General features: G+C 44.2%; 1 protein-coding gene across 3 annotated transcripts in view; it reads left to right on the top strand.

The window, feature by feature from the left end:
- The window catches only part of ZBTB7C (zinc finger and BTB domain containing 7C), a 286786-nt gene that overhangs the window by 132550 nt on the left and 126822 nt on the right, over positions 1 to 27414 (top strand). For all 3 annotated transcript variants that reach the window (XM_084628971.1, XM_084628973.1, XM_084628972.1), the window contains exon 2: positions 25928 to 25989. The gene's annotated coding sequence lies outside the window, so the exon portion shown is untranslated. The remainder of the gene's footprint in view (positions 1 to 25927; positions 25990 to 27414) is intronic.

Below are 27414 nucleotides of genomic sequence, written 5' to 3'. Positions count from 1 at the left end.
AAGGGGCGAGGAGCAAGAAAGGGAGTGAGTCTTTGTTAAGCAGCAGCACTGCAATTAGTATTCTTTCACATCCCCTTTTGGGCTTGGTGTTTTTCTTGAATTAAACGAGCGGCTAAATTCATTCACTCTGTGTTTTTAATGGCTGGTCTCAAAGCTTTGAACGTAATTGACGCAAAGATGTCGTAGGTCAGATGGTGGTTTTCCAATTGCTTGCTTTATTAGGATGTTGCAACAGAAACCTGTGGGAATAAACCACTGAGCATCCCCTCCCCAACCATGCACACACAGACTATTGGTCTGCATGCTGTCAGCTGTGCAGGTGTGAGTCAGAAATAGCTGTACAGCAATACTCAGGTAAAGCCCCTGCAAGGACTGGTTACACACCATTTGAGCACCGAATTAAGCTATAGGGCATTCTGAATTTGAAATGAGTGTCCACATAAAAGATTTGTACCAATTTAACGAAATCGGTTTCTCATCCAGTTTAGCTCAAAAGGTGCAGCTTTTGTGTGGAGCCTTCAATGAGATCAGAACCAGGCCCCATATATTCAGGATGAAGGGATAAGAAAATCAGCTCCATGTTGAGGTAGCCTGGATGTGAATCTGATCATACACTATGTAACTCCATTAGACCCCGTTCTGATCTCATTTACACGGGCATAAATCCAGAGTATGTACACCAATATAAAAGCAATCAAAACTGGGGCCTGTGCCTGGAAATGGGTTCTTATGACTCAGAGTTTCTTAGCTATGGGCCATATCCCCAGCTGGTATACACTGGCTACAGCTCCATTGACGAGCTGAGGATCTGGCCCTGTCTTTTCAGCACTTCCAAAACAATCAACAATACCTCCAGTTAAATGAGAACTCATTTGGGCCTTATGGTCACAGCTCTACACTGTAGGAACACTAAGGGGCACAATACCTCCAGGAGATTTGACAGGGGTATACCTGCTGCTACACCCCTTAAGCAGGTACAGTTTGCATTCCACTCCACAACTGGCTGTGGCCCCTCCCTTTTTAGTGCTAGCCTCATGTTCGGATACCAGAACTAGCATTAAATTGTAGGAAGCGCCTGAGAAGGGGGGGAAAGGGGAAGAATCAACTTGTCTCCTTCCCCCTGCAGTGGTAGAAAACCAGACCACACCCTGGTCCTAATTTAGTTATAAAAGCAAAAGTGACTACATGTTACACAGCATCAGCAGAGCTGGTGGCTAGCTACACATTGATTCATGTACCTTCAGGGCTTTTAATGAGCTGTGAGACGTGACAAGACATTAAAAAAACACCTGATGAGTGGAAACTGAACAGAAGGTGCTATTCAATCTTCTCCTACCCTCACGCCTATGGATTCTCTCTCTCTCTCTCACACGCCCACCCACCAAGCGTTCTGAGAGACTATCCAGGTAACTGGACCTCCAACTCCACTTCTCAGGATTCTTCATGAATTGTCTTCAAGATTTCAACACAGCTGATTATTCCTCAATTTGTTATAACCTGAAAATAAAGACAGATAAAGGCAAAATGTTCTGGGAAGAATGCCAAGCCAAAGGCATTAAATTATTAAGTGATCTGTATCCAGATAATGGATTTATGGCCTTTAACAACTTTTAGGAAAAAATATAATGTTTTTCAAGACCAGTTTGGGAATTTCTTTAAAAAACAGGCTCTTCCTTTTTATTTTATTGCTATTAATAATAACCCCCCCTCCCAATGAAACCATATAGGAGAATATAGTCTGCAGATTTCTATATAGGAATTGGAAATTAACAATGGGAAATGATCAACATATTTTTAAAGGCACTTTACAAGTCTCTCTGTATTGGAAAAGGTACAACTATCCATCAAAGCAAGGCTGGGGATAAAATAATTAGAAATCACACAACCATAGCAAGAGAAGATTAGTGCTAAAATTAGAAGGCATAACGTTGTTTTTAGATGATATTGGAATCTGAGCAGTGTTTTATTATGTGGCATTAGTTAAGGAAAAGCACAGCAAGAGGTGTGAATTGTCCAGATTTGGTTGTGTTAGAATAAAAGTGCTATTGCCACTTTTGCTTGAGATGATCTACAAGACAATATTGATTGAAATCCTGGGTTGTCACCTAACGTAACTCTACTTTTCCAACACTTGGGCTTGAAGAGAGGTAGAATGGTCTGGCAGTTAAGGAATTGGTTTTGGCCTCAGGAGAACTAGGGTCAATGTTTAGCTCTGCCACTGATTTTCTGTGTAACCTTGGGCAAGTCACCTAATCTTTTTGTGCCAAAGTTTCCTGTCTGTAAAATGGAATGATTCTTTCTCCTACCCTTTGTGTATCTTTGGGCAAGAACTGTCTCTTGCTGTATTTGAAGGGTGCCTAACACAATGAGGTCCCTGATCCTAGTTGGGGTTTCTGGATGCTTCTGTAAATACTACTAATAATAATGATGGTGCTCTCACTTACATTGATTTTATACCTATGTTACGCCATTGACTTCAATGGAGCTACTTCTGATTGACACCAGCGCCAGTGGGATCAAGATGAGGCCTATTGGCTGGTCTTGTGGACAGCTGTATAGAATGTTCCAGTTTCAGAGAGTCCCTAGCTTCTCCCAGCTGAGTCCTGTAGGAGGAGCCTTTGTTTTTTTGGTAATATAAAACTTTTCATAGATTCTAAAGCCTGAAAGGACCACTGTGATCATCTACTCTGACCTCCTCCAAAACACAGTGCATAGAACTTCTCCAAAACAATTCCTAGAGCAGATCTTTTAGAAAAAACATCCAATCTTGATTTAAAAGTTGCCAGTGATAGAGAATCCACCATGACCCTTGGTAAATTGTTCTAATGGTTAATAGCCCTCACTCTTAAAAATGTATGCCTGACTTCCAGTCTGAATTTGTCTAGCTTCAGACAGGAAATCAGGCGTAAATTTTAACAGGAGGATAGATACCGTGCATTGGGATCTGTGTTTTAAATGGATCTTTGCTATTCAGGATCATGTCAGGTAAAGGCTGTTTGAGTAGCTATAAGGTGAAAAGTCCCTCTCCACTCCTTTTCAGTGTAATTGCTTTTAATCTTTAGACACTGTACTGCTCCTTGATGTTTACACACTGGGGAGTGGCACTGGCTTGCTAGTGCTGGGTGGGGAGCATAGCTTGGGAGGGGTGCTAGAAAGTGAGGAAAAGCTGCCTGGATAAATGCTGCCAACTGGCGTAATGCAGAAGCTAAAATCGTAGCCTTCCAGTTCCAAGGTTAAAAAAAAAATCGGCAAAGAAATGCATGAAATTTGAATCTCCAGAAACTGTTACTCACGGTTTGTTTTTCAGAGAGCCGAGGCCTGATGTTCCTATGCGTGTTCACACATGTTTGTGTCCCTACTTTGCATGCACAGTTACTGCAACTGCGTGTGCAGTCTAGGCATTTGAGCTTACAACTGGGGATGTTGGACTCATTTGTGTATGCCAGTGGCTGCTTTGCAGGCCCACTCATCATTCATCAGCACATCACTTTTAAGTATGTGAATAGTCCCACTGACTTCAGAATTCAGTGAAAACCGTTAAGGAGACGTCCCACTCATTGGCTTCAATGGGACTGCTCGCCTGTCTAAATGTGTCTTAGTGCTTTGCTAGATCAGGCCCTTACACACTAAAAGGTGGACACTTACAAGATAGGATGCAATGTGAAAAACCAGAGGTGGGGGAAAATTAAGTGATTGTTTTGAGGTAGAAGAAGATTAAAAAAAATTAGTGCCTTATGCTCCTCTGGGCTACTTTAGACGAGTGTAACTGAGTGGAGTAACTCTTGATTGACACCAGCACAGGTGAGAAGAGAACCAACCCAATAATCTCACTCCTTAGGGACCCTGTGGTAACTGTGAATGCAGAGCTGGCTTGCACATGTCAGCAGATCTTGGGCATCGACCTTCTCAAGATCAAGCCCTCAGCTGGAGCACAAGACACGTTATTACTTACTGAGCACAGACAGAGTGCTTGGCACTGAACATACAGGGGAAGAGAGAGCCCTTTCCCCAGTGGCTTTCAGACCCTGACAGCACAATTAGGACCCACGTAATGCATTGGGTGATGGAGTCTTGCAAAGGTTGTTGTTGAAAGGCTTGGTGGAAATCTCCAGTGAAACATCTTGATTTTGAATAAAAACGTCGAGGATCAAATCCAGCCGAGGTGTCAGCCGTAGATTCCAGTGAAAGCAGCATGTGGGCCTCAGAGGGCACGACTGGGGTTTAAACATTGTTCTGAAAGTCAGAGTGAGTTAGCACGAGGCCTGCTCCTGCATTCCCCGTACCCAAAAAGAAAAAATTCCTGTTGGCCCTGTTCCTGTTCTCCATTGACCTGCACCTTGTATAGTCATTTACACTAGTGCAATATAAGGGTAAAACAGGGATAAAGTGATACCATTTTACACTCATTTTGCACTGCAGCAGGCAATGGAAAATCAAGCCCATTGTGTTCAGTGGCTGTTTAGAACTGCGCTGCAGGATTGGGCCCATTGTTAGTCCTGCGTCTCAGTTTAGTTTACATTATTGTGTGTGACTCATTAATGTACACATTAGCTATACATTTGTAGGTAAAATGGAGAACGGGTAAGGTGCCCATGCTCTGTGGCTTGGGAATGTTGCACAGTGAATAAACCCCTGACCTGATGCTAATGTCCACTGTGGTGGGCGTATTATTTCTTTTGTGTATAGTCTCTAATGGGGAGGGAGGGAGGGCGGGGTAACATATTAGCTAGATGGTCACTAAGCACAAAGCAGTTGCTCTTGGCAATGAGATCGTAAAGCGAGATCCAAAACATAGATGGATTTGGAACAAGGGGTTGTGTAATGCATGGCTGCTGGTCTGCGAGTTTGTTAGAGAGACATAAGGGGACTTCCTACATCAATGGAGAGGGTTTTGTCCGGTCTGGCTGTGTTAAAGCCGTGTACACCCGGGTTGTGATTTATTTATTTATTTTGGTTCAGAAGAACTTGCTTCTCTCCAGTATCAGGCCCTCGGACTGTATGTTTCTCTTACAAAAATCGTCCAATTTCAAATTGGGGCCAATAGCTGCTGTCAGACACTCCCAACCCAGCTAGTCCATCAGCACTAATAACTCACCCACTCTGAGGCTCCACAACCCACCCTCTAATCAAAAGCCTGGGAAAACAAATAAACCTTTCCTGGAAATGAACAAACTCTGGTCCTGCCAGACCAAGGTGGGGATGCAAGTTCCAGAATCTAGGGCTCTCCACTGTCTATGCCCTTACACTGGCCTCCTCCCATTTAAAACTGGGGAAAGTTAACTGGAGCATCCCAGCTTGATCCAGTGACCTAAAAGGACAGAAGCAGCCCTCTCTAAGGTACCCAGGACCCAGCATTCTGAGGGTGCTTTAGATTAAAACCAGCACCTTGAATTGCAGTGGACTGTGCAGAATGTGGGGTGTTGGTGTGATGTGTTCCATGGGAGATACCATGAGAAGCCAGTGCACTGAGCACCAGCCACAGTCCCCACATGGTGGTGTTACCAACATTACTATTCATTTTATTTGTTGGGTCTGCACTGACTGTCTTGACCCAGGGGTCTTGGACGTGGGTCCGCAGGGTGCCTGGGGTCATGATGCTCCAACCCTCTACCTGATGGCTGATTGTCATCGGCTACAAGTGGGGCCCCTTGAAGCCCAGCTCAGCTAGAAGGCTCCGTCCCTGGGTCCTGATTGGTGGAACACTAGAGCTCCTGACTAGCCTGCTCCCCTTATTAAAGCCAGAAGGGGGAACAGGAAGCTGTCTGTACATATGGGCTCCACCCTCCTTCTGGCTGCTCGCCCAGCACTACCCGCTACTGTCTCCTGGCCCTGACCTCTGGGTTTCCTGACTTGGTCTGATTCCTGGTATCTCACTCTTGGTTCCTGACCTTAGCTCCTGGTTCTGAACCCTGGCTGCTGTGGGGACGCCGCCTGTGCCTTACACTAACCATTAGGCCCAGCCTATGCCCTGGCCCTGACACTGAACATGTGCTTGTCGCTGTATGGGACATGGCTCTAATGACACCCCCCGCTGTTGAAGGGCCAGATGGTGGCTGTCCCCTAAGCAGCTCTACAAGGGGAAGGGAGTAAGGGCACAGCAGAAGTCAGCTATCAGCTTCAGTGGAGTTACACAGAAGAATCAGGTCCTATCTGATAGTGCCCCTGGACCATGCAAAGCTGTGGTCACTTGTTTTAATGAGTTAGGATGCAGTCACATACCTTTTAAGAGGCTTGCCACCATGTAGGCACAGTAACCCGTGACGTACCTCACTACCAGTCATCATAGTGCTCTTTAACCCATCCTGCTTTGTTCTGACTGCACTTGCAAAGGCGGTGGTGCTGGTTCTAAGCCAAGTAGCTTTTCCCTGGGGTGGAAGAGAGGAGAAGGTGCTACGTGCAGAGCAAGTATACACTAATAACCATTAGGGATGGGCTGAAGAGATGGACGATTCAGAGATGGGAGTTGGGTTTGAAAACCGAGAGTAGAGTCAAGGTCATCTGGGACCAAAATCTTGTAATGGCACCTGCTAGCTCAACATACTGACTGGGTCCAAAGCAGAACTGCAAAATAGACGCATTCCAGCTGTAGCTCTCACTTGGACCACAGTCATCAAAGCTTAATATGTGTGTATCAAGTGGTGACTTGATTATGATGTATAAGTATCTTCACAGCGAGAAAACACGGGGTGCTAAAGGGCTCTTTAATGTAGCAGACAAAGGCTTAACAAGAACCCATGGCTGGAAGTTTAAAGCTAGACAAATTCAAACTGGAAATAAGGCATCATTTATTTTTTTTAACACTGAGGGTGATTAAATCTTGGAGCAACGATCAAGGGAAGTGGTGGTTTCTCCATGTCTTGATGTCTTCAAATCAAGACTGGATGCTTTCTGGAAGATGTGCTTTATCCAAACACCAATTATGGGGCTCCATAAAGGACTAACTGGGTGACATTACTGGGTGCCTGTGATATATAGGAAGTCTAATTAGATGATCTAATGGCCCCTTTGGGCCTTAAAGTCTATGTATCTATGTATATTCAAATGCGCACCCATTTTGTCATAGTGTGGTTCTCTCTCATTAACTTGCATTGAGAGAGTTAAGTTTGACAAAATTGAGTCATTACCCCTCAAACACACTTCAAAGAGTTTTTCTACTAAGTGACGGCAAAAGTACTAAAATTGACTCTGTGGCCTTAGAACGTGGACTTTAAAAAGTGGATGTGGCAGAATTTTGCTAATTCAAACTCATGACTCCCTGCAAAATACTGAATTATGGGTACAGTTGGGTGCCTTTAAGAGATACAGACAAAAGATGCATGACAAAACACACTGTATTGTAATATCAAACAGAACAGAACTTGGTCTTATGGAACACGTTTCATATTCAGTGTATTTCAAAGCACTTCACAAATGGAGCATTCATTATGTGCTTAACAATAGCTCACACACAGCCCTATAGAGGAAAACCTGTTTCACTGAGAGAGGGAATATTGGCCAGGACACTGCGGTTATCCAGAACTCCTGTTTGAAAAATACCATTAGATCCTTAGCATGCATTTGGACAGCTACCAGAGATGGTCAGAAGGGGCCTTAATTTAATGCATGGCTTGACGGCGCTATATACAGAGATAGGTATATGCATGCATATCACTGAACACAAGTGGATCACTGTGAGCATCCTGGTGTGAGAGGGACTGAGCTGTGAATTTTACAAGGCTGTACTGTCTATAAAAGGATGGGGATGAAGGTAAGGAGTTTTTGCTCAAGTGGATGTGGCTGAGAGACTGTTGTTGATGCGTGTAATATAAATACTTAAACAGGCAGATGAGATGCTGGGAGTGGACGATCATTTTTGCCAGAAGCTGGGAGTGGACGATCATTTTTGCCAGAAGCTGGGAGTGGACGACAGGGGATGGATCACTCAATGAGTGCCTGTTCTGTTCATTCCCCCTGAAGCACTTGGCATTGGCCACTGTTGGAAGACAAGATATTGGGCTAGATGGACCATTGGTCTGACCCACTATGGCCGTTCTTATGTTGTTATGTTCTTTGGGTTAACCCCTTGTTCTCTGTGTCCCGTTTTGCCACATATTGCGGACGCCCTGCTTTGGAGGCTGCTGGATGCTGGCTGTGTAATAATGCACAAACGCACATCTCCCTGTTTTTATTCTCCTGCCAGTTTCCATGACAGCTTCATTGGCTTAACTCATGACTATTCATTGTCTGTTCTCATTTACGGTCAGCCTTGCAAACCAGATCCCTGTATTGGAGTTCAGTGGTGTAGCTCACCCTTCGAAGGGAGGGACATTAGCTCTGTGCTCTGCAATCCTAAATGGAACCAGTTGAACAAGATCAGACTCCTGTCATCGGCTTCTGAAATTGCCATACACTCAGTATCAGGCGCCTCACAAACAGGCCTTTTTTTGGTTTTAGTCTGGAAAGCACGGCGTTGACATGGGCTAGCTGTCAGTGAACAGACCTCATATCTGGAGCGGGGAGGTGTCTGTTGCTCCCAGGAAGGAGAAGAAAAGGTTAATTCACTTCCCTGGAAGGGAGGAAAGGTACCTGCCACACCCTGAAGGGACTGTACAAATCTGTCAGTCCAGGAGGGTGGGGGCTGGCGGAGGGGCCTCATTAAGGAAGTAGCCCTTTGAAAGGGAAGAATCTGGGGCATGGGGAAAACCCTTGATCTCTGGGAGGGAACCTGCTAGATCCCTTCCTACAGTCCTTGTGCTAAACAGGGGGAGGGTGAGACCCTTTACCCCTTTACTTAGACTGTATTTGGAATCAAAGGCAAATCTGTAATGTTCTCTGAAGTCCCAGGGTCACGTGTAAGAAACTAATCCCTCCAGGGGATTGGAATAAATCCATGCAAATAGGGGTTTTCTTTTCTGTGGTTATATTGTATTGTATAGTGCCAAGAAACACTAACCAGGATGAGGGCCCATGGAGGGAGGCTCCATAGAGGCACCGAGGAGGATCCAGTGCTAGGAGAGAAGAAGTATTATTGTTCCCATTTTACAGGTGGGGAACTGAGGTGCAGAGAAGTCAGGTGACTTGCCCAAGGTCACACAGGGAGCGTGTGACAGAGCTGGGAATAGACCCTAATCTCTTTGGTCCTCGTAGTCCCATGCCTTAGCCAAAAGACCTATGTTCATCTGCGCAGCTTCTTGTTTGAACCCTGGCATTGGCTGAAGCCTGGGGACCTTACAGCTTCATTTGAGGATCATATAGTTGCTGGGATGAATTGTTGTCGTATTCACTGTGTTACAAACCTCTAAGCAGGAGGAGAAGCAGGAACCAGACAAACTGCTCCGAAGCGTGCATTTCCGTCACCGCTGTCTCCATTTTCATGCAGCCAGTGTTCACAGACAGGTGGAGACGATGCAGTAATAAGAGTTCGCCTCGTAGCCAATGCTGTCTGCTGTGCTGTCACCCTGGAGTAGGATTTTGATGATGTGCAGACTCTTTCCTTTCCTGTGTGCCTCCTGTTCGGTCAGGTCAGGTCTGCTTTCCAAGAGGAGGTGTCTTAAACCGCTGACGTGAGCAGCAACAGTAGCAAATGCAAACTGGCTGCCAGCCCCAAGCTCGTGTAGGTATTTATTGGACACCACTTGTAAATTAACTATTTCAGAAAAAAGGGAGGTAACCCTCTTAGCTTTCGCTGTGAGCCAATTAACCTGCATTTAAGAAAAAGAAACCCCTGCACGATGGCACTGTAATGGATTGAAGCCAACTCCAGACAATTTACGGGGGTTGAAGACTTGTTGTATGTCACGCATCGAAATTCAAAGCCGTGGCATGTGCATTGACACAGGGCATCACGTTGCATGCATGTTCATATCAGTTCAAAGCTTTGTCCCTCCTTACTTCAGCAGGGGCTAGGTTCTGCTAATCTTTGCTCGTGGGAATGACCCTTACTCATCTTAGCAGCTGCTTAGAGCTTCATGAGACTTCTCGTGTGAGGAAGGAATGCTCTGGTGTGGAAGGGTTCGCAGGATTGGGAGCCCTGTTTGGGAGACGAGGATGTTATAAAGGTTTAAAGAGAGATGATGTTAAAGTGTTACAACACTCCCAGTGACTGCGCTGGGAGAAGGTTTGGGATAATTTAAGTCCTGGTGGTTGAGGGAATAGCCCCCTACACCACTTGTCTATGGGCAGAATCTCTACATGTGGATCTCTTGCCTCCATGGCACTGTTTCTATATCGACCCCCTACCTACTATGGACTCTGCACTATGCATTCAGGGTTTGCCCAGGGAAAGAATTGTGCCAGTTATCCGGCTTCATGGGGATTCTCTGGAAAGCCTAGCTGTGCTATCTTTTCTGTGGTCTCCAGGGTAGCCAGTGCTGGAGGGCTCTCTGTTAGTCTGGCTCCCCTGGAGCTATGCCACTAAGGAGCAGCGTGGGAGGTGGTATGTCTAAGGAGTGGTGATCCTACCTCCTGTGAGATGGGATAACATGGTTTTGGTAATTAAATATTCATGGTAAATAGGCCGAATGGCCTGTGATGGGATGTTAGATGGGGTGGGATCTGAATTACCCAGGAAAGAATTTTCTGTAGTATCTAGCTGGTGAATCTTGCCCATATGCTCAGGGTTTAGCTGATCGCCAAATTTGGGGTCGGGAAGGAATTTTCCTCCAGGGCAGATTGGAAGAGGCCCTGGAGGTTTTTCGCCTTCCTCTGTAGCATGGGGCACGGGTCATTTGCTGGAGGATTCTCTGCTCCTTGAAGTCTTTAAACCACGATTTGAGGACTTCAATAGCTCAGACATAGGTGAGGTTTTTCGCAGGAGTGGGTGGGTGAGATTCTGTGGCCTGCGTTGTGCAGGAGGTCAGACTAGATGATCATAATGGTCCCTTCTGACCTTAGTATCTATGAATCTATGAGATGCTAAGTAAACTCCGCTCCCATTGACTGACTGGCCATTTGGGATGGACAGCATTGGGTCTCTAATAGAGTTCCTGGTCATGGAATTGCAGAGAAGGGCTTGCAGCGAGCCTAGAGAATGTGTGCCACTCTCTGTCATGACTGATCTCAGCGCAGGGCACAATGGGGAGATGTAAATGGCTCCTTCTGGGAGCAGGGCAGACGCTAGTCAAACCAAACCAGAAAGGTTTCGGATGTAGGAAAACGCCCGTTAATACAGTGACCAAAAGCTAGTTTCAGGAATTGATCAGGGAACAAGAGGTGAATAGAAATATACGGAGAGGGGTCACACAGATGTGCATCCTGCCCAGAACTTAGCCCAAGACTGCAGCATCTTGGAGAGGCCTGCGCTGTCTGCCTTGCAATCCGGGGGTAAACCTCCTGCGGCGTGAATACACCCGTGGATAACCTGCACTGTAATTATACACATCCAAGACAAAGAGACAATCACCATGAAATCCTCACACTGCAGAAATAAGAACAATGATATTCATATCACTGTCCACACCTTCATATATTAGGCCTTCCCACAGCCCTGTGTTATTATTCTTCAGGCTGTAAGAAAAATTGAGGGCTGCAGTTTTGTTGTGGAACGCCACTTTTACCACACGCCACAACTTTTGATACTTGTCGCAAATTTGAGTGAGTGGCATTCCGACATGATCCTCAGGGTCACGATGCCACTAAATTTGGCCCAGCCATCCCTTCATCTTGCTTGCCTTCAAGGGCAATGTCTCTTCTATGCTGCTGGCCTGCTTTGGAAAGCAGGCTGCATACCGTGGAAGAAGGTGCTGGAGCTTAGGTGTGGGTGAGTACCAAGGGCTGGTGCTCCTTGTAGGGGTACCCAGAGTTTCCATTTCTCATCAGGAAGCAGGTAATGGTCCATGGACCTGTAAAGTACCAGAAAGATTGAAAAAGTTCTGTTCTTTACACAGTATTTTCTTACTGGTTTCCTTTGTATATAAATGAATCATGTGTGTTTGTTTTGGATTTTTTATGGTACTTGAACAGACCTCACCAAAACGGCAACTTTAACAAACTGGCCACAACTTTTAAACTTAAAATAATCACAACTTTCTCACAGCCTTAATTATTCCCATTTTACAGCTGGGGAAGAGAAACACAGAGGGGCAAAGTGATTTGCTCAAGGTTACATAGTGAGTCAGTGGCAGAGCAGGGATTAGCATTGTTACTGTACTGACTCCTAGTTCCCTTCTTCCAACCACTGTCCAGCACTCCAGAGAGACCAAAACATAATGGGAAGCAATCAGCCAAAGTATTAATGATGCATATTGCAAGATTCTGCGTAAATGACCCTTTTCAGCAGAATACTGAACAGGGACACCAGGGGACAGGGTACCAGATCTTTGAACATGTACAGGAGGAGATAGAGTATCAGATCTTTTGTCAGCAGGGTCTCAGAAGGAATGGATTTATTGGGCCAGGTCCTCAGCTGGTGTAAATCAGTGTCCCTTGACATCAGTGATGGTACACTGGGAATCTTGGTCCATTGTGTACATGTTAGCACCTCTTGCTAATCCTCTAAGGAAATGCAGTACCTTGAGATTAGCCTTCTCATTGGGAGAATGCACTGTTCTTTCTTTACACTGCTCCTGGTATTTTAGGGACTATCATTCCCTCTGCAAATTGTTTTCTTTGGGACTTCAGCAATGTATTTCCTCATATACTAATTGGAATTTCTCATGTCTTTAGTTTTTTAATACTAATTTCATTCTTCCTCTTCGACTCCTTCTCTGCAATATCTGAAGCGCAGAAATATTTTTTCAACTGGATTTGGTTAACTTACATTTTCCTGTTTGTGAAAGGTTTCTCGGGGTCTTGATAACTGTTTCTGTTCTGCAACAGTTGTCATGGACATGTGTCTCTTTCCTATGGACTGACTTCAATCCTGCTGTGTTTTCTAACATCCCATAAACACATGGCTTCCATGCAAGCATTACTATTACATATGCACGACTGATTATTAGGTGAGACTTTCCTGATTGCTGCCTATGTAAAGAACATATCTCTGTCTATCAGGAGACAGAGAGAGCAAGCTAAAGGGAGCGTAAGTGATGGTTTAGATTTGATAGATTTATCTTCACGAGTGACAAGACATAATTTATGAGTGGCGTATTTACAGGTGAGTTATCCTTCTGGTGTCCCTTCAAGAGTGGAGGTTAATGCCAGGCCACTGCTGATCCATCATTATTTTACCTATAGAATTTATACTTCTTCTCATACCTTTTCAGCAACTCTTTTGAGCTTTTTGGATAAGGTCTCTTCGTCTATTTTCTTGTGATGAACAACTGTGCAGTTGTTCACCTGTGCTCTTGTTTTGTTTGCTTTAAAACTAGAAATGGAGAATTATCTATCAAACCCTTAAGAGTTTTTTACTGCCACCCGTCACTGTATTATCTGAACACCTTCCATGGAAAATGGATTAGCAGGAGTGAAATCCCTAGTGGGATTCATGGGGTCTCTAGTTCTTTTCCCTGTTCGGAGTATAAAAGCATTGCTTGGGATAGGGTTAGTTTGTGTCTTAAACTCTGTGAAGGCTCATAAAGGCTCCTGGGCAGTGCTGGTGGTAGACAGAGTCCCTGTGACCTGGCTGGGGGGCAGGTGCAGGGGTGTAGCTGGTGCAGAGAAAATATCCTCAAATCGCAACATGCAGAAGCACTGGGCAGGTGGAAAACAAAACCAACCCCAGCCCAGGCTTCCAGAAAATCTACCCAACAGATATGACTGGGCTGGAGGAGAGGAAGTGAATCTGAAAGCAAAATGACTAACAGTAAAAAATAAAAATTGAAATCAATAAATCTCACATTTTAAAATAAAAAGGCAACTAACACAAGGGACAATTATACAGTATCAGATAGCGATACAACCTGAATTCCAGCAGGATAGGAAATATGGAGCAAAAACCACTCAGGTGCTTCTAGATACAGATAAGGAAAGCAATTCCCATTTACCCATAGAAATAAAAAAGAGGTCCTGATAAAACACTCCAGGACTGGACTGGATTAGGATTCTTGCTGTGAAAATTCATTACCGGCATGCAAAAGAATGAATATCTCGCAGCAGAGCTAAACTGACTACAAAACAACATTCATCTGGGAAATAGCTGATTCGTTCAGAATAAATAGATTTCTTTCAAAAGGAGGAGGGAGAGTGAATCTGTGGAAAACCTGTATCTCTGCCCTGACATTTATTATGCAAACAAGTGTACACCTCTCCAAAAGCGGAAAGATAAGTACGTTTCCAAATACCGAATGTAACTGCTCAAACTAACTTTGGGCCAGATTGTGATATGACTCGTGCTTTATTCCACAAGTACTTAGTTGACTTTAGTGAGACTTCTTGTGGAGTGAGGTACTACTCAACATGAACATGTGTACTGTAAGCTTTAAAGCAAATCCAGGCCAGCAGAGGGCTAGAATTTTCATATATATAAAAAGCTTATATTTGGTAATCTTTTGGGGGCTCATAACCTAGCATTTTTACTTTGGGCCAGATTTTAAAAGGTATTTAGGTGCCTAAATATGCAGACAGGCACATAGGCTCTTTTGAAAATACCACTTGGTGCCTAACTACCTTAAAAAATCTGACCCTTAGTCCTTACTAAGGCAAAATTGCCATTGAGGTGAATGGGGAATTTTGCTTCAGCAAGAGCTTTCCACCCCAGAGTGGCAGGATGTGACCCTTAAACTGAATTTAGTGCTCAGCACTGAGGACTAAGGAACTGATCCTGTACTCTTGATGCACTTAGGCAGACACCTGTGTCTGCATGGAGCCCCACTGAAGACAATGGGGATCTGCCCACTGCAACAAATTTCAGGACTGGGGCTCCAGGCACAATAATGAGAGGCTGACAAATTAGTGTATAAACAGCTAATGGTCTTACTGTAGTTACCATGGGATAAGCTTGGGGAGGGGGAGAACGTAGAGGGGGAAAAGGGATATGTATGTAAATAAAAATAGCTTATTTTACTTTGTCTTTGTATTTATCTATTTGCATGAACAAAAATTCTGGCCCCACTGAAGCCAATGGTGAAACCACCATTGACTTCAGTGGACCAAGATTGCCCTGAAGATTTTGAGCACACAGCTTTCAGCAAACAAGCTTTCCCAACAGCTCTGACCCAAACAAACAAAAACTCAGCCTTGTGCCTGCAATAAGGTCATTTGCATGGCCGAATGGGACAGTTTGCATGTGCAAAAGGAGGTTCTGAGATACATAAAAACTTATTTGCCCCCAGAATATGGGGTGGGCATCTTCTTTACCTTTAAGAGCTAAACTGAGAGATATCTGCACTAGTCTCTGGCCAGAACTTGGTGGTGGTTATTATTATTTATTAATCCTGTTTATTATGCTAGTGCATAAGGCCCAGTCAAGAATGGCACCCTGTTGTTCTAGGAGCTGTACAGACACACAGTAGTAAACGGGCTCTGCCCCGAAGAACTTAGCAAGCTTGTCTAGCTTTGCCCTTCCAGCCCCTGTGACAGGGTTACACAAATATCTCCAGTTCATTAAGTGAGAGAATAGGTTTGAATGATGAGTGGCAGGGGACTGTGGGTGTCTGAGGCTGGTTACAGGCCGTGGGAAGGGAACAGCTTTGCATGTTCTCTTTGGCTAATACAGGAGCCCTCTCTGATTTGTTTGGGGGCAGTCTGTGTTTGTTTTTCATCTGCTATGTTTATGCAGTGCATGACAGTGCTGCCCTCTTGTACTTCTCCAGCATGGCTCTGCTAATGGGATGTGACCTGATGGCTTTGCATGTTTAAATGAATTAAACACAGCTGCTAGGAAAATACAGTAACCTGATGGTACCATGGCTCCATAGTCAACATTATAATTACAAAAAGAAAAGGAGGACTTGTGGCACCTTAGAGACTAACCAATTTTAGTCTCTAAGGTGCCACAAGTCCTCCTTTTCTTTTTGCGAATACAGACTAACACGGCTGTTACTCTGAAACCTGTCATTATAATTACAGCAGCACTGGCCTGAGAGTTCCACGCTCTCTGGTTTGTTTTGAAAATAACTCGAAACCTTCCCTTTGATCAATTGTTTCATCCCCTTTTTCTCCCTTCTCCTCTTCCTCATTTGGTGTTTAACCCTTATCCCACTCTCACTCCTCTGCCACCTCGTTCAAGTGCTTGTCTCCCCACTGCTTCTTAATCAGGCACATAGGCAGGTGGGTTAGCTATCCTGATTGGTCACAAAGAGTGAAACATGGCAAGCCCCCTCTCACAATCTGGGGCTGAACTGATACCCTGGATCTCCCCTGTTAGTGCTGAGTGTTGCCCTCTAGTTTATATAATACAACAATAATAACAATACCTATCTCTTCCACAGGACTTTTCATCAGTAGATCTCACAGCCCATCACAGTCTTTCATGTATTTATCCTCACAATACCCCTGTGAAGTAGGAAGTGCTATTATCAGCATATCCTTCCTCTTTATTGTACATATGGTAGTTTGAAGCTGACAGCAACCCCGTTGAGAATTGAAGGATTAAATATACTGTCCCCAAAGCCAAATCCTATACAGTGTTGCATCTATCATGTAGACATTTCAGAAACTATACATTACTTTCAGACTGCTAGAGGGAGGCATCTCAAAACATGCTGCTTCTCCTCTCATTTCAGCCTAAATACCTTTACACTAGTTCACAGATTTACATGCTTTGCTCTGGTGACATTTCAACAGGAAGCATTTACATAGGAAGTAATGCTAGCAGCCCAATTGATTTTTCCCTAATCAGTCGCAATGTTGCATCCCTGTTTGTAAGGACGGACAATGCCCACTAAAGATCAGAGGTGTTACATTTCCACAAGAACCAAGCAAAAAAGCCCCAGGTCAAGCAACACACGTCTGGTTTCATTATAAACTTGCACCAGGTTCACTGAAAGATCCACTCAAGTTTGAAATTTTGGAGCAGACCTAGGGCCAGTGAGATAAATTGTGGTTGCATATCAGAACCCAGAGAGGAGCTCAAGCTGCAGAATTTCAAACAGCTCCACACCTAGGTCTGGGGTGGGGGGGAGGGAGTGTTGGTGTTTGGATCCAGGATTTTTGTTCAGCCCCACACGCAATGTGCAGTGTCCTGAGTGTGTGCTCACTTCACCAGTTACATCCCATTGCAGCTCCACTGAGTTGATGTCCCAGAACGGTGCTCAAGGCCTGCTGGACAAGTATTCTGGAATTCTGACTTAATGGACGTTACTGTCCTGCAGAGAACTATGGTTGATGCATAGTGCGGATGTACTCGTCCAATTCTGAGGATGCTTCTCATATCCATACGACTGTCATTGCATTAGTGTGGGTGGAGATTGCAGCGGGCAGATCTCTGGTTGTAATGATCACATCTCAGGTCCCATATGTTGTCTGCAGCACTTTTGTCATATATCTGTTCTGAGTTGCTAAACAAATGTCTATGCATTCAGTCTGAACCAATGAACTGAGTGAGTGTGATTGGAGTTGTAAACGTTATGAGATCCTGCAGTTTACGGTAAATTTTAAATTGGCTTGCCAATCAGGGTACTTTTTTAAAGGAAAGTCATTTTGATGTGTTGCAGAATGCAATCTGGCAATTTCCACTATTATGTAGATGCTATCAACATTATGGAACAAAGCAGGTGCTCCTTGGTGGACTGGTTTTAATGCATTCAATTTATATAGTTCATACATATTTATCTATTGTGGAAAACCTGTAACTTTTTTCCCACTGGCTGTCCCCTTCCTCAAATTATTCTTGTTTGATTATTTCTGTTGTGGGAGTGCTGAGCTGTCCCATGCAGGTTTAGGGCTCCATTGTTCTAAGTGCTGAGCAAAAACACAGGAAGACATGATCTCTTACAGCCCATGGCTCCAGTCCTGCAATTGATAGCATGCAGCAGACTGCTACGCCTGCATGGAGCCCCTATCACTTCAGTAGGGCTCTGCCTGGATGCAGCAATTGTGGGATCAAAGCCTAAGAAATAAATCACTAATAAATCCCCATAAATGCTTGGGGGAAAATGTAGAGATAGGTTATAATGATAAATAATAATACCTAAGGTAATTAAAAATCAATGACCAAGTAACAGTGCATATTAAAAATTAATTTTCAGAACTATTTTTGAGGGTTGGATTTTGAGAAGTTTATTTAGTGCTCAGCGGCCATCCTGTGCCTTAAACTGTGTCACTGGCCTGTCTGGATGGTGACTTCCTGTTTTGGTGCTAATTATTATTCATTGCTGCTAATCCGTTGCTATTGTTACCTATAATGATAGGATTCTCCATTTCTGTTGTAGGGAGTAAGTGTTGGCAGAAGGCTGATATATATGACATAGTGGGTCTTTTTTAAACAGCGTGCAGCAGCAGTCAAAAAAGTTAACAGATTGTTAGGAACCTTTCGGAAGGGGATAGATAATAAGACTGCAAATATCATAATGTCACTATATGAATCCATGGTACGCCCACACCTTGAATACTGTGCACATTTCTGGTCACCCCATCTCAAAAAAGATACATTAGAAATGGAACAAGTACAGAGAAGGGAAACAAAAATTGTTAGGGGTCTGGAACAGCTTCTATATGAGGAGAGATTAAAAAGACTGGGACTATTCAGCTTGGAAAAGAGAGGATGAAGGGAGGAATCTGATGGAGGTCTATAAAACCATGAGTGGAGAAAGTGACTAAGGAAGTGGTATTTACCCCTTCACATAACACAAGAACCAGGCATCACCCAATGAAATGAACAGGCAGTAGGTTACAAACAAACAAAAGGAAGTACAACTTCACACAGCGCACAGCCAACCTGTGGAACTCTTTGCCAGGGAATGTGGTGAAGGTCAAAACTACACCTGGGTTCAAAAAAGAGTAAGATAAGTTCATGGTGGATAGGTCTATCAACAGCTATTAGCCAAGATGGTCAGGGATGCAACCCAACCCATGCTCCAGGTGTCCCTGAGCCTCTGACTGCCAGATGTTGGGACTGGATGACAGAGGATGGATCACTTGATAATTGTCCCGGTTCTTTTCATTCCCTTTGAAGCATCTGGCACTGGCCACTGTCGGAAAACAGGAGACTGGGCTAGATGGACCATTAGTCTGACCCAGTATGGCCATTATTATGTTTTTAGGATGTTCATCACTCTAGTAGCTGAATGACTATTCTGAGCATGAAATCTTGACCCTAAAAAGGTCAATTGGGCTTTTCCTATTGTCTTCATTTGGGGCAGGATTTCACCCCGTGTGGCTGATTTCTCTCTGTAACAGTCTTGCTGTGTTTGCCTTTAACATCCTACCTTGTTAGCAGGTGTGAAACCTGTCGGGAAAGGGTTAAGTGGGTTCTGCTGACTTACGGGTGATGGTGATTCCTTCTGCCACCTGGCTATAAAGGAGATGGCAGTGTCTCTACAGAGAGCAAGAATCTGGGACATGGGCAGAGTAGGGCTGAGGAAGGGACCCCAGGAACAAGCTGTGCCTGAGGGAAAAGTATGAGCTGAATTCTGTTACCTTGGAGATTTCTTGGCTAATGAAGCCAAACCCCAAGAAAGTGCCTTTGTGTTTGTTGGCTTTAAGACAGCAATTCCCATTACTGGTGATGTTAGTGAAGATTAAAAAAACCTGATTTTAAAAGTGTTGAGCAACTAAAACGAATAAATGGTAGTAACGTTAATGAGCAGAATAGAGACACTGCTTAGCCAGCCTGTACCAGCATCTGCTTTCCAGTGCAACGAAGCGTGTTAATACACAGCTGTTTAGTAACGCTGTCTAACCAGGAGAGGTTTACTTAAAAGATGGGGAAGATATCTCTGTCAGGGAGTGATTTGTGAGGTTTGTTTGGATGGCAGTAAGTCCCCAGCCTCTGATTGTCAGAGCTACTTTTTTATGTTATTAGCTAACGCACACATACATTGCAATAATGCTCCATGTGTTTGTGTATGAGTGCTGTTCCCCTTTGCTACATCAAATCAGAATTGCTCGTTTGTGTGTCATAGGCCTTTTCCTGAAAATAGCTGAAGGTTATCCTTCTTTAATTCAAGTAGGCGTCTTTGTCTCTGGAGCTGGGGAAATCTGAGTTTTATTCCTTGTGGCACCAGGGGGCTGCAGATTGGCCAGGTACTACAGCACACCAGCAGGCATGACACCCTACACGGCCGTCGACTTTTCAGTGTATTAAAACAGAGTCTCTCCTCTCCTTCCCAGTTCTTACATCAATGAGCTAAAGTTCTGTGTCCTATCACACTCATCAGATAGTCAAGTAACACAGAGTCCTGGAAACCGCCCATATTTTACCTTGTGGCTCAGAGAGGGCCCCATTGTCTTTGCAGGCTTCATGCAATAGCAGCGCCTTCCAGCTATTCATGTCATACCAGGTGTCATGGATCCATGGTCCAGTGCTCTTGAAAAGGTCCCGGGGAAGAGCCCTTCAGTGTGCCAGCCACTTAAGGTTCCACTCTTTCACTAGGGTAAGCCACTTGGCTTCACCGCCTCCTGGGACCGAACCCTGGAGCCTTCAGCACCCCTGCTTCATGCTGTGAGCTCCCATCAGTGAGTCCACCTGAGTTGGATGCCTGAGAGAGAGACTTCCACACCCAAAGGGAGCAATGCACCCCCATCCCCCCTTAAACTGCAGTGACTCTCAGCCAGTGGTGTAAAAGCAGCAGGGTTTATTAGATGTCTGGAACACAGTGGAGAAAGTTCTTGGTTATCACAGAGAACAGAAAGTTACAGCATAGTCCATCTCAGTCAACGCAGAGCCCAGCGCCCTCTGGTCCGTCTTTTCCCAGACCATGACAGTCTTCTCCCTTCCAGCAGCCCCACACTAACTACAGCCCCCCATCAGTCCTTTGTTTTTGTCACCTGGCCCTCCTCTTCGGTCCTTTGTTCTCCAGCTGGTCAAACACAGCTGCCTTCCTAAGGAGCATGGGTCATCCATGATTGTTAGATGCTAGGTGCCAAATGTCCGGGCACTTGGAGAGGCCATTGTCTTCTTGGACTCCCCATGGGCATGGGGCCAAGGCACCAGATAGTTAGGCGTCAGTCACACCTGTATCTCTGAGTATCTGCCAAGAGTAAACAACCTTTTCCTTTTCCCACCACCTAGTTAGCCATGCGGCACATAGGAGAAACTGAGGCACACACAGTATTCATCAAGAAAAGGAGTACTTGTGGCACCTTAGAGACTAACCAATTTTTTTGAGCATAAGCTTTCGTGAGCTACAGCTCACTTCATCGGATGCATACTGTGGAAAATGCAGAAGACATTTTTATACACACAAACCATGAAAAAATGGGTGATTATCACTACAAAAGGTTTTCTCTCCGCCCACCCCACTCTCCTGTTGGTAATAGCTTATGTAAAGTGATCACTCTCCTTACAATGTGTATGATAATCAAGGTGGGCTATTTCCAGTACAAATCCAGGTTTCCCCCGCCCCCAAAAACCCACTCTGCTGTTGGTAATAACTTATGTAAAGTGATCACTCTCCTTACAATGTGTATGATAATCAAGGTGGGCCATTTCCAACCCCCTCCCCTCATATGTTCTTGTTAAACCCTGGATTTGTGCTGGAAATGGCCCACCTTGATTATCATACACATTGTAAGAAGAGTGATCACTTTACATAAGCTATTACCAGCAGGAGAGTGGGGTGGGGGGAGAGAAAACCTTTTGTAGTGATAATCACCCATTTTTTCATGGTTTGTGTGTATAAAAACGTCTTCTGTATTTTCCACAGCATGCATCCGATGAAGTGAGCTGTAGCTCATGAAAGCTTATGCTCAGATAAATTGGTTAGTCTCTAAGGTGCCACAAGTACTCCTTTTCTTTTTGCAAATACAGACTAACACGGCTGTTACTCTGAAACACTATTCATCCAAAATGTTACAGATGATTCCCACTCTGTCACCCCAGGCAGCAAGAGTACAGAGTTTGGTGTGCTAATGAGAGGCAAAGTCTTCCCTTATAGTAATTCTGTGGTAGGAGGAATAGGTTCATCGGAGATCTGATGTGGCATGTTAATGATGCATTCAGAGTCAAAGAGATGAATTAGAAACCTGACACCATATCCAGTAGGGTATGTTTGGTTCATCCAGCCCAAGTAGCTAAAAGGGACATTGTGGCTACAAGAAAAGCCACAATAGAGCCTGTTTACTTTATGTCTTATCTCGTTCAGGCTCCAAGAACATTTTACTGGGCTGGCTCAAAGCAAATGGCATCGGTCACAAACCATCTCATTTTGGAAGACCAGCAGGAAGCTGCCCCTCTTTTGTCCAGCAGGCTGAGCTCTAGTTTGGTATTTACACGAAGTGGTTGCTTTGTTTACGATCTTCAGAAAACTTTCAGATCTACTCTTGAACTGTAGGTAGCTCGTCACACCTATTTAGAATTGAACTGTAATGCACCACAGCCCCTTGTATATCCCAATACATTTCAGATACTCTCTTAGGAGACTCCTTCTGGTCTACAAACGATGAACCTTATGTAGCGAGCCATTTTGTCTGTGGGGATTGTACCTGGGACCTTCATCAGCAAAAATCGAGGCCTCTGTCTCTTGAGCTAAAGGAGAATTCCTTTAAGAGTGATTAAGTATGAGGGTGTTATAGTTGCTGTTGTCAGCCACTAGAGGAAAACCTGACGTGAAATCCTGACCTTGTTGAAACCAATGGGAATTTTCACATTGTTTTTAACGGGGCTAAGCTTTCACCCAATGATCTCATGCACCAAACCAATCCATTGCAGGTACCCAGTGACTTCAATGGAAGTTTTGCCTGAATATGGCCGCAGTAATAAGCCCTGTGGTTATGTTCACAATGGACCATATTAAACTCTTTGCCCTTTTGTTGTTGACTTTCTGCTATTTAGCACCAAATGAGCCATTAGTCCTGAGCAGAGTGCTTACTCATCAGCTAATGATCTGAATTGGGGATGGGGCTAGGACAGGAGGTCAGGCTTAAGTGCACAAGGTCAGAACAGCTCCAGATTCTCAAAATCAAACAGCATCATTAGTGGCAGAGAAGGCTCGCTCTTGCTGACCGATTATACCACGGGCTTTACAGTCTTTACTGTTAGATCACTGAACAGAGTGCAGCTAGGGGGATGTTGCACAAACCACTGTGCGATATAAAAGTTACCTGTGACTCCAGACATTGCTTACTACATAAATAAATATGCAGTTATTATTTAAGACTTCAGCTGTATGACAAGGGAAAATACAGAGCATTGAAGAGATTACTGGGGTTCTGTTCCCTTTTCACTACTTGAACTTGTATAAACTATAATTATCTCACACATTTAATAAAATAGTTAAAATGCTTGAAGCCCCTTATTATTCTATTCTGGGACATTAACCTACTTGTAGATCCAAGGAGAAAATGGAATTTGCACCATCCCATAAGATAGTGTCCCATAGAGGCTGGTCCAGGATTTCAGTAGAAGAGGAAGGAAGACTGTTTGAATCATTGAAATCAACCAGGAAATGTACATAAGCAGTCTCAGTAGTTTATTGTCTCAACACCTTAGTCTGAGTTTCCAGCTCTAAATGACTAATTATAACCATCATCTTTTATATTTTGTTGACATCTTCTAATTTAAAATTTAGAAAATATAAAAATTCAAATTTGATATGCCCCTGTCAAATGTAAACAATTAGATTAAGCACAATACATGACTATTTTCTCTATTATTTGAGTGACTCCAGCGTGGTTGCACTCTGCTAGATCCCGGAGAAACTGTAATTGTGTTGTATCTTCATTGATTGTTGAAGATCCACTGATGTAAAAAAAGAATCTTCCTTTTTAAATCCAAATTTTAGGCCACGTTTGGGCTCAAATCTTAAACCTAATCTGGAACTGGGTTCTGAATCCACTTCTAGTGTCTCATCAGTTTTGCTTTCACTGCTGCCACAGTGCTGCTGTGTTTGGGTTTCACAAAACCGTGCAGGAAGTAGTACTCTCAAAAGGATTTTACCATGAAAAAAATGTATTTGGTTTGGTTTAGTTAAGATGCTTTTATTCTTACCAGGCCACATTTTGAAAAGGATCTACCCTGCAAGAAAAAATGTGCGTACAAAAGTGCACCTGTGGTTGTGCACGCAAATCCGGTAACTGCACGCACAATATGCCAGTTGGGAAACAAACTAGGGCCCTGATTCAGGAAAACACTTAAGCATATCAAAGCAATGGGATTTCATCATATAACTTCAAGTGAAGACGATAACATTACTTACACTCTATTCCAGCTGCTGTGTTGTAGTGGTTTGCTCATTCCAGTGCTACATTTCCACTCCAGCACAGCTACTGTCCACTTAGCATCCCTTGAATTAAAGTGTTCCACATTTTAGCCTTTCTATATTTCATTAGTTAATCTAGCAGTTTGGTTACCTGTCTAATCTGATCCAATCACCCCATCCCTATGGCATGTAGGTGTTTTATTCCCTGTTTTGAAATAGAGAGTCTATATCTTGATGACGTAGGAGTGCAACGTTTGCAAGTTATTTGTTGAGCTGTTAGCTGCTATTCAACCATTTTTTTGCCTTTCTCTTATTGTCACCACTGTATTATTAAACCAAAGACAATCACCAACGTAAGCGACCGGGCTTATCCCAACACCACGGTAATTATATTCACTGATGAAATACTACATTTAAATAGGTTTCAGAGTAGCAGCCGTGTTAGTCTGTATCTGCAAAAAGAAAAGGAGCACTTGTGGCACCTTAGAGACTAAAACATTTATTTGAGCATAAGCTATCGTGAGCTACAGCTCACTTCATCAGATGGAATCCACTGAATGCATCCAATGAAGTGAGCTGTAGCTCACGAAAGCTTATGCTCAAATAAATTTGTTAGTCTCTAAGGTGCCACAAGTCCTCCTTTTCTTTTTACATTTAAATAATGTCAAGCAACATTGACTTTAGCAAAAGCCAGAGTATTCAAAGCTAAGTGGGACTTAAGGGGTGGGTGGGCCTTTTGCTAATGTAACCCACTGGTGAGTGTGTGATTTAACCCGCTGGTGAATGTGTGTTACAGGGCCCTTGTGTGCCTGACCTGTAGAGGATATGAGTCTTTTACAGCCCCAGGTAGGGAGCGTTAGCTGAAATTGTAGCAGCTCTTACATTTAGTTCTGGAGGCCCTCTTCACAGAGGTGGATTTCACCCTGATAACATGTTGGATATGCCCACTTTAATTCAAGTCCTTGCCTTTTCTTATTTCACAACAGGATGGAACATCCCACTTTTAAGACTTCCTGGCATTTGCTGCTGTTGGTTTTATTTTATTTATATTGTAGTAGTGCCCAGAGACTCCAATCAGCCCATCGTACTAGGCACTGTATACACACGTAGGAAGACATGGCCCTGGCCTCCCACAGTTTAGAGTCCAAGAATGACCTTTTACATGCATCACAATCTTATCGTTTAAGTGAATGTAGTTCCTGGTATGTGACTGTATTTGTTACACGGTGTTGCACTTGTTTTGATATTATCTGTTGCCACACTGTTAAGATTCAGGCTGATGTTGAAGGAGATGCCAGACCAGTTTAGGTAGCACCTCGGAGTCCATTATGTGATGCTGCTAGGTAATTTCATGCTACAGAACTGCAGGCTTAGTTTTGAGCACAAAGAGGGATAAGATACAGGGAATCAGCTGATCTGGACATTGTAAGCGTGATCTATTAGGCAATGGGTATGAAATTGTACTTTACCTTTACAATAAAAAAGTGATTTCATGAGGCTGGGGTGAGTGTTGTGAGGGTCGTAGGGCCTGATTCTGGTTGTCAGGCCCAGTATGCTGGAGTATATCAGGAGTAACTCCGCTGTGGCCAATAGAGCTAAACCAGTTTACATCATCTTTAGCCTTCACCCTTAGCCATATTCCCAGACTACTTGCAGAGTGAAGTGCTACTCAAGGGGACCAAGGGAAAGCAGAATGTGGCCATCAGGGTGAGATCTTCTCGACAGGTTGATAAATCAGGTCTGATTTTTTCCCCCTTTTTTTAATTTTCCAGGAGATGGTCAAGGCTGCAAAGGGAACGTCTGCCTGAGATTTGAAGCCGAGACAAGGGTGATTGTGAGTATAAAGTCCTGCTACTTTGAGGTTGTAAGTGAGGGGCTTTTGGAAACAGGGCTAGTGGGTTTCCCAGAGAGACGTTAATGTCCTGACCTTTTAGCCACCTGAGGGATACGTTCTTGGGGCCTGATCTTGCAAGGTGCTAAGCATCTTCTATGAGATGCTGAGCACCATCAGCCACTATGGACCTCAATGGGAGTTGAGGGTATGCAGTGACTGCCAGTCTGGGACACTGATGAGTCAGTAGAAGCCGAAAACCCCTCCAAAAAAGAACAAATTATTTTTAAAAAAAGTAAAGTGACAGAACTGCAACATGTGCTTTCCATCAATCTGTTGAGAATATTATTGTGCTTTATACATGCATATATTTCCTTGTACGTTGTAACCCTACCTGTAAGAAGCAGAAACAGATATTTTACCATCTACCCAGATCTATGATATGCCAAAGGATTTTTGTTGAACACTTTAATGAATGGCTTGCAGTTTCCTTATGCCTTGTCCTAATGCAGACCTCCCTGGTGACAAAGGACTCATGGATCAGATGGTTGCCCAACATTCATTGATAGAAAGAAAGGATTTCAGATTTTTACGATTTAAATGAGCTGAAGAGTAGGGGCCAGATCCTCCAGTGGTGTAAGTTGGTGTTGCTCCATTGACCTGAGCTACACCGATTTGCACCAGCTAGGGCTCTGGCCTCATATGTCACCACACAGCTGGATTGGTGGCCCTGTTGCTCACAACAGCTGAATCCTGAGAAGTACTGTGACCTTTCTGAGCATCTTAATAATAGTGGGTCAGGTCCTAATGTCCTTTGTCCAGGCCTCGTTCTCTCAGCCTTACACGTGTTGAGAAGTGCCTTCGCTCCTGGAGTAGTCCCACTGGATTAGATTGGTTCTTGTACTGCATGCCTGTACGGGGGCATAAGAGGGAGTAAGAATTCCCCTAGCATGCCTGCAGGTGCTGCTTGGACCTTAGGTCTGGGTGTTGAGGAGTAAGTGGGTGATGTATGCAGAAATGAGAATGCATTGCATGCATGAAACTCCCCCTCCATCCAAGCACAGGTAGATGGGGAGGGGTATGGAATGCGGGCAGGACAGGTTGCAGTGAGCTGGTGCAGAGAGCATAGCGGTATAGGCCAGGAGCAAATTCTGACCCACCCACCTCCACTCTGCCGAGCAGTCTCTGGGATGCTCCTGGGACAGTGCAGCAACGTGGGTATGGTATAATCTAGCCCACGGAAAGGAATGATGCTACCCATGGAGTAAAGAATTAATGGTCTCGAGTCGGGGGGCAAAACTGGGGCCTTGGCTTTTCTCAGCCTTTACTCAGGCAATCTCCATATTGAAGAAAATGGGAGAGTGCCTAATGCCAAGAGCCCCGCAGGTCCTGCTTGTGGAAATACCTGTGAGGAGTGAGTCTGGGGGG

Source organism: Lepidochelys olivacea (genome assembly GCF_965140295.1).
Source record: "Lepidochelys olivacea isolate rLepOli2 genome assembly, chromosome: 5".
NCBI lineage: Eukaryota > Metazoa > Chordata > Testudines > Cheloniidae > Lepidochelys > Lepidochelys olivacea.
Note: the sequence above shows the minus strand (reverse complement) of the source record. Positions and strands in the feature narration are given on the sequence as shown.